The following is a 6488-nucleotide window of genomic DNA, read 5'->3' on the forward strand; positions in this document are numbered from 1 at the left end:
AAATTGTATGCAAAGTGTACATTTGCACATTTGTCCAGAGAGAAGGCCCAAGTTTTCACCAAATGTGCAAAGGGACCATGATTCCAAAGGGAGCCCCTGGTTTCCATGTCTCTATGATAGGGTGCTTGGGAAGAGCACAAGGAAATCTTGATTCCTCCCTCCTCCCCCACATCCTCACAGGCTCTGCTCTCCCCATCCTTCACCTCCATTGTTCCAGCTATTTCCCTGACCTCCATGTTGTCCCTCTAATCTAATCCCCCTTGCTGTTCCAGAGCAATCATTCTATGACACAGGCCTAGTTCTAAGCCTGATGTAGATTAGATGATAACAAAAGTTTAATTAACAGTTGAATAAAATTGAGTCCTGGCTTCACCTCTGGCCAGCTGTGGGACCCTGCTTCAGGCTGTCCACATTTTAGGGTCTCATAAAGTCTTTTTCTTCACAACAGGAACTTGGGCAAGTCTTTTCTCCTCTCTCGGCGTCAATTTTTCCACCTGTATATTGAATTTGAGTTTGTAAGTCATTTCCCCTATCTCCCACCATCTGATTTCCCTGGATCTGGTCCAGGATGGAGTAGGGGTACCATGGTGTCCGTGATGTCCTTCGAGGTGCCCGAAAGAGGAGGAATGATGAAAAAGTACAGATAGACATGGTGGTGGAGGGGGGAGCAGACATGAGGCAGGAGTGTCCTAGGGACGTGGAGAGGCTTGAGGCGTCCTCTAGACCCCAACCCTTCGAGGTCCTGTTAGCCTGGGTTGCTTGCAACCAAGCGAACCCAGACTCTCCCCATTCCCCTAGGTCCGCCCACCACCAAAGGCCCTGCCCCCAGTGGCCCCGCCCCTCCAGTGACCCCACCCGCCTGACCGAGGCCCCGCCCCCATCAGGCCCCGCCTCCCTCTTCGCCTCCCGCCGGCCGGGGCTTGGGCTTTGCACCCGGCGGCGGCTGAGAACCGTGGCTGCTGCGGAGCCGGCAGCGCAGGCGGGCGGAGCGGAGCTGCCCGGCCCGGTGGCGGGCGATGCCCCCGTGAGCCTCTTTCGCCGCCCCTCCCCGCCCCGCGCCCCTACCCCCTCGGAGTCCGCCGCCCGCCTGGGACCGGGCCGCGCCCACCGCCGGGTCCGCGGGGCGGGGTCCAGGGGCAGCACCTGCCCCGCCTTGTGGAGCCGCCTCGCCCAGCGGAGACCCCTCCCTGTCTGGACCCTGGCCCCACCTCCGGGTAAGTCAGTAGGCCTTGCTCGCCTGGGAGTGGACGTGGGGAGGGGGCTGCGGAGATCTGGGGGACCACCGGGGGGAGGGGGGAGAGGGTTCCGGCAGTGAGGCGCCACGTAGGGATGTGAGTGTGCAGGGTTGGGGGGGGTGCAGGGCGGGGGCTCAGAGGATGAGCAGAGTGTATGTGATGGCTCAGGGGTGGGGGCTAAGGTATGAGAGGGGAACGTGGGGTATTTGAGGAAGCCTGAAAAATGGGGTAGGGGACCCCAGAGTCTTGAGTTCTTTGCTGATTCTCAGAGCACCTGGGGCCCTGGTCTTCAACAGCATTGCCTCGCATGGCATTTTTAGAAAGTGCCTCAAATCTCTCCTGGAAAGGGAGCTGGAAGGCAGCCTGCTTTCTCCCTCCTGCCTGTGCCCTGGTTGAGAAGCAGGCACTCTTTCCTCCCAATGAAACACCACTGTGGGGCCCAGAGGACCCCCCCCAGCCCATGAAAGAAAAGGGGTGGTACTCACTCCAGCCCTAGGGTAGGAAGAGGGGACTTTTGGGAAGCTGGGAAAGGCAATTGGTAATCCACGGTGGGGAGTCCAGGGTTCAGGGAGGCTTGGCAGGACTCTTGGTGGGCAACCTGGACACCCTTTCATTCAAGGGGAGGGTAGCTTCACTGGCTGGCCTCCAGGCTGCCTGGACCCATGCCCACATCACCTTCTCTGGACAACCCAACCCAGAGGAGTGGGTTTCTTCCCAGTATCCTGGGCCTGGAAACCCAGGGAGGGCCCATAGCTCCTGTGGTCTTGAATGGAGTAGGTAATGCCATATCCAAGGCCAGAGAACAAGGGGTGCTGGCTGGCACCTGGGTGATTGTCAGTGTCCACCCCTAGCTTCAAGGGTGTTGTCTGGGTTTGGAGAGGAAGGCTGATGCCCCTTTGGTCCTGTCCTCTGCCTATGATGCCTTTTAAGTCTAGGGTCCTTGGGTTTGGGGCCTGAAGTGGCAGGGAGAGGGCCTTTCTGGGCTAGGCCTGGTCACCAAGGGGTTAACTAGCTAGCCCCTCCCCCCACACACAGTTGCTGCCAGCCACCAATTAGTCTGTAATCAGGCAGCTGCCAACTGTCCCTGGGGGCATGTGGGTAGCCTAATGGGACATTCTCTGGTTGGGGGGGGTGTGGGGGGGGTGGAATTAGGGAAGGGGTCCATGAAATCTGTGCTTAAACCAAGCACTGTGCCCTTCTGAACCTGTTTAGGGCCCACAGACCCCCTTCCTGCCATAGGTGCCCAGGCTGCCTGGCTTAGGGACCTCCAGCCCTGGGGTCGACACCTACTCAACCCTCTGCAGGGAATGAAGCCCAGAGTCAGGCAAACTTGACTTCAAACCCGGCCTCTGCCACTTCCCGGCTGTGTGTTATTGAGGGAATCACTTCTCCTCTAGGAGCCTCCTTCAGTAAAATAGACCCACCTTCCAGTTCTGCTGGGAGGAGTGATTGAAATGGTGGATCTGAGCTGCTTCGCACAGTGCCTGGCACTGCTGAACTCACTAACAACCCCCGTGCCAAGGACTTGACGGGACAGGCAGGCAGAAGCCAGGTGTTGAGGACGCAGCCAGGACCAGGTTCCCTTCCCTCGGGGCATGTGGTTGTGGGCCAGGCGCTGTCTCTGTCTTAACTCTCATGTCTCCTTCCCTCCCTGCTCACAGACATTTCTGGTTTCGGACATTAATTGGATTTTCCTCTGCAGAGCCTGGGGCCAAGCTGCTACTTTCTGGGCTCCCCCTATCCCTAATCAGGTGCTAAGCTCTGCGGGGTCTCTCAGGGGTCTGGGTGATGTCTGCAGCTGCAACAGCAGCTGGCCCTTTAAGGAGGGAAGAAAACAATTATCTGGCCTGGGCATTGCATCAGCTGGAGCCTGGAGGGTCCCTGGGGAAGGGGGGGGGGCAGGCTGGTGGTTGATTTCATTAGTGCCATGTGAGAACTCTCACCCGAGTCTGCCCGCTCCCCAGCTGCAGCCTCCTCCCCCAGGCAACGGCAGCCCCAGCCCCAAAGCTCCCCCCACCCCACCCCAAGGGCTCTACTTTGGAGGACTCTGTGCACCCCCAGCCCATGTCTTAGACCCTGGGCAGAGAGGGGTGGGGAAGTGTCTCTCGCACTGGCTTTTGCTGACTTGGGGTGCAGGGCATACCTCCTGTACCAGCATTTTGCTGACAGTGGGGGTGTCTCCCCCTTTAGTATTTGGCTGACGGGAAGAGGAGGGGTGTATTTCTCCTAGACTGGCATTTTGTTGACCCAGGGGAGGGGTGATTTCTACATGGGCCTCTCACTAACCCCGGAGCTGCCTTCGGCACTAGGGTTTTGCTGACCTGACAAGGAGCTGAGCTGCTTTGGGTGTGTGTGAACTGAAGGTATGGGTGAGAAACAGTTGCTCCCTGGCTGGAAGTGAGCTGGCTGGGGACAGTCACAGGGGCAGAGAGGACACCAGGTATTTGAGCATCAGACAGACCTGGGTTCAAATCCTGCATTCTCCACTTCCAGGCTCTATTGGCCACTTCAGGCAACTGGTCTCAGACTCCTCTGGAAAATAGGAATAATTTACACTTATACTGCCCCACCCCCATCAGGAAGGTGCTTGGGGGTTAGATGCAGTGACTTGGATGTACAGCCCCCAGCCCAGGGCTGGCAGGTGGAAGGTGCGTACTATATGACGATTCTCTTCCCTTTGCAAGTTTGGGTTTCTCCCACCTTGAGCTCAAGATACCTGAACAAGAAAAAGAGGATGAGGGGGGAGTGGAGAGAAGGGGCGAAGGTGTGCAGGACCCTCCTGCCTCTGTTGCAGGGGCATGCCTTCAGACAGCTGATGTGCCGAGCTCTGTGAGTCATGCAGCCCTGCCTCCGTGGAGCCTGCATTCTAGCCCAGGATGGTCCAGGGCAGCTAATTACACTTGTGTCAGTGTGTTGAAAGGAAGGATTCAGGGAGCCTAGGGTGACAAGGAGTTGAGGAGGCAAAGAAGCAGGGATTAGGAGAGGGAGCAGTGTGTGCTCAGGCCTGGGTGATGGTGGGAGGGGCTTGGTGTGGCGGGGGAGGGCAGCAGTGGAGGAAAGAGGGTAGAGAGTGTGCCGGTGGCAGAGGCCAGACCTTCCTGGTCAGTAGGATACTAAAGGCTTAGGAGTTCTCCCGAGGCCAATGGCAGTCCCTAAAGGGCTTTAAGCCGAGAAGGCAGGGTTTCATTTCCAGAGCAGGGGCTGGAGTCTATGGTCCTCAGGCAGAGCCTTCTTAGGAGTGACCTTTTGCCCTTTCACACCCCCTTCCCTGGGTAGCCCTGGTGCCCAGGGAGCTGGTTGTTTATGTGGCCCGCCCCAGGAGGGAGGGGGCCGGTCCCAGTCCCTCCAGCTCCCTCTCTCTGGGCCTGTTGACAAAGTTCACCCCTTGGGGCCAGGTTCTCCCTACCTCCCCAGGGAGCCAGAGGGCAAGAGGCAGGGCTTTGGCACCAGGCCTATGTTCACATCCCAGCTCTGCAGTTGAGGAGGCGGGTGACTTCTGGCAAGGCCCACCCCATCTCTAAACCTCAGTGTCGTCAACTGTAAAACGGAGTTGATGTTATTTCTATGGGAAGGATTAAATGAAATTCCAGATGGAAATGACAAAACCCTATCTCGACGTCAGTTGGCATTTTTACCCTGTTGCATGGGGCTGACACCTACTCCAGGCCAGGCCCAGGGCTGGGTGGGGGTGGGGACAGGGCTGGTTTCATGAGTCAATGGCTGCACGGAGCCCTGCGTTAGCAGGACCACACACTCGGGTTAGTGTTCTGCTATCACCATCTTGAAACTCCTAATTTTGAACAAGGATCCCACATTTTCATTTAGCACTGGGCCCTGCATATTATGTAGCCCCACAAATAGGGGTAGGGGTAGGAAGAAGCAGGGAGAGACATAGACCTGCAAATAGGTCCCAAGTGGAGGAGGTGCAAGGTGGAGGGCATGACTAACTGTCCCAAGGTGGGCGGGATGTTAATAATAGTAACATTTATTGAGTACTTACTGTGTACTAGGTTCTCTATTAACTGCTTTGCATACTAACCCTCCAACAGCCCCGTGAGGTAGGTACTACTGTTATTTCTGTTATATAGATGAGGGCAGTGAGGTTAAATTTCTTGGCCCAAGTCACAGAGCTATCAAGTGGAGACCTGGGATTCAAACCCAGGTTGTTGGACAGCAGAGTGCATGCCGGGACTGGGGAAGTCTTTCCTAGGTGGAGCCCCCCCCCACCCCGAGCTGTGTCTTGGTAGGAGGAAGAGGTGCTGTGGGGAAGGGAGGCTGGAAGGTGTCTGTGCTGAGGCCAGAGGCTTGGCCAGGAGAGGTGGAGCCAAAGCCTGATACCTCCTGGGGCTGAGGGAATTAACCTTTAGATTTCATGGTTCTGATTTGCTGAGCTCAGAGCTTCTGGTCACTCTGCCCCCAGGCCCTGCTGCCACCAGGATTGCCACTGCCCCCTGCCTCCCCGCAACCTCCTCTCTGCACTGCCCACTCCTCCTCCACTGCGAGGTCATCTCATTACTCTCTGGACCTGAGGGATCCCGCCCGGCCTCAGGCCCTGCAGGTCTGACTGCTTCCTGGGCCACATTTAGATGTCTCACAATCTGCCTAGGGTCCAAACCCAGGTCCCCAGGTCCCCAGCTCCGCCTGCTGGCACCTGTGGTGCCTCCAGCATCTCCAGCTCATCTCTGCTGCCACCATCCACCCACTTGCTCAAGCTGGAAAGCTGGAAGTTCTCCTGGACACCTCCCTCTCCCTCACCCCCACATCCACAGCCGTCCTCAGCAAGTCGTGTTAGCTCTCCGTATCTCTCGCCCCGCCTGCCGCCCCATTCCAGGCCACCGTCGGCTCCCACCTGGACCACAGGGACGGCCTCCTAGAGTCGGCTCCTTCCGTTTCTGTTCTTGCCCCACTTTATTTCATTTTTTACACCGCAGCCAGAGTGATCTTTGAAAGATAAACATTTGATTGTATCATCTCCCTGTGTAAGACCCTTCCAAGACTTCTGGGAACCAAAGCCAGACTCTGACGCAGTCTCCGAGGCCCTGTGTGCTCCGGTCCTTGCCTCCCTTCTTCTGTCATGTGGTACCATTCTTCCTCTCCCTCAGCCACAGGACTTTCACACATGGTCCTCCGTCCTGGAATGCACTCCTCCTCCTGCTGCTTTAACTCCTACTTAGCTTTCAAAGAGATACCGGCTCCAACATCATTTCCCTGGTGAAGCCTAAAAACCAGAAACTAAACACTGCCCCCCCCCCC

At 57.2% G+C, this 6488-nt stretch overlaps 1 protein-coding gene across 2 annotated transcripts in view; it reads left to right on the top strand.

The window, feature by feature from the left end:
* The first annotated feature begins 937 nt into the window (after positions 1-937).
* The window catches only part of RIMS3 (regulating synaptic membrane exocytosis 3), a 39286-nt gene continuing 33735 nt past the window's right edge, over positions 938-6488 (top strand). For both annotated transcript variants that reach the window (XM_032431759.1, XM_032431752.1), the window contains exon 1: positions 938-1214. The gene's annotated coding sequence lies outside the window, so the exon portion shown is untranslated. The remainder of the gene's footprint in view (positions 1215-6488) is intronic.

The sequence above is a fragment of the Phoca vitulina genome, unplaced genomic scaffold (genome assembly GCF_004348235.1).
Source record: "Phoca vitulina isolate PV1807 unplaced genomic scaffold, GSC_HSeal_1.0 scaffold2, whole genome shotgun sequence".
Lineage (NCBI taxonomy): Eukaryota > Metazoa > Chordata > Mammalia > Carnivora > Phocidae > Phoca > Phoca vitulina.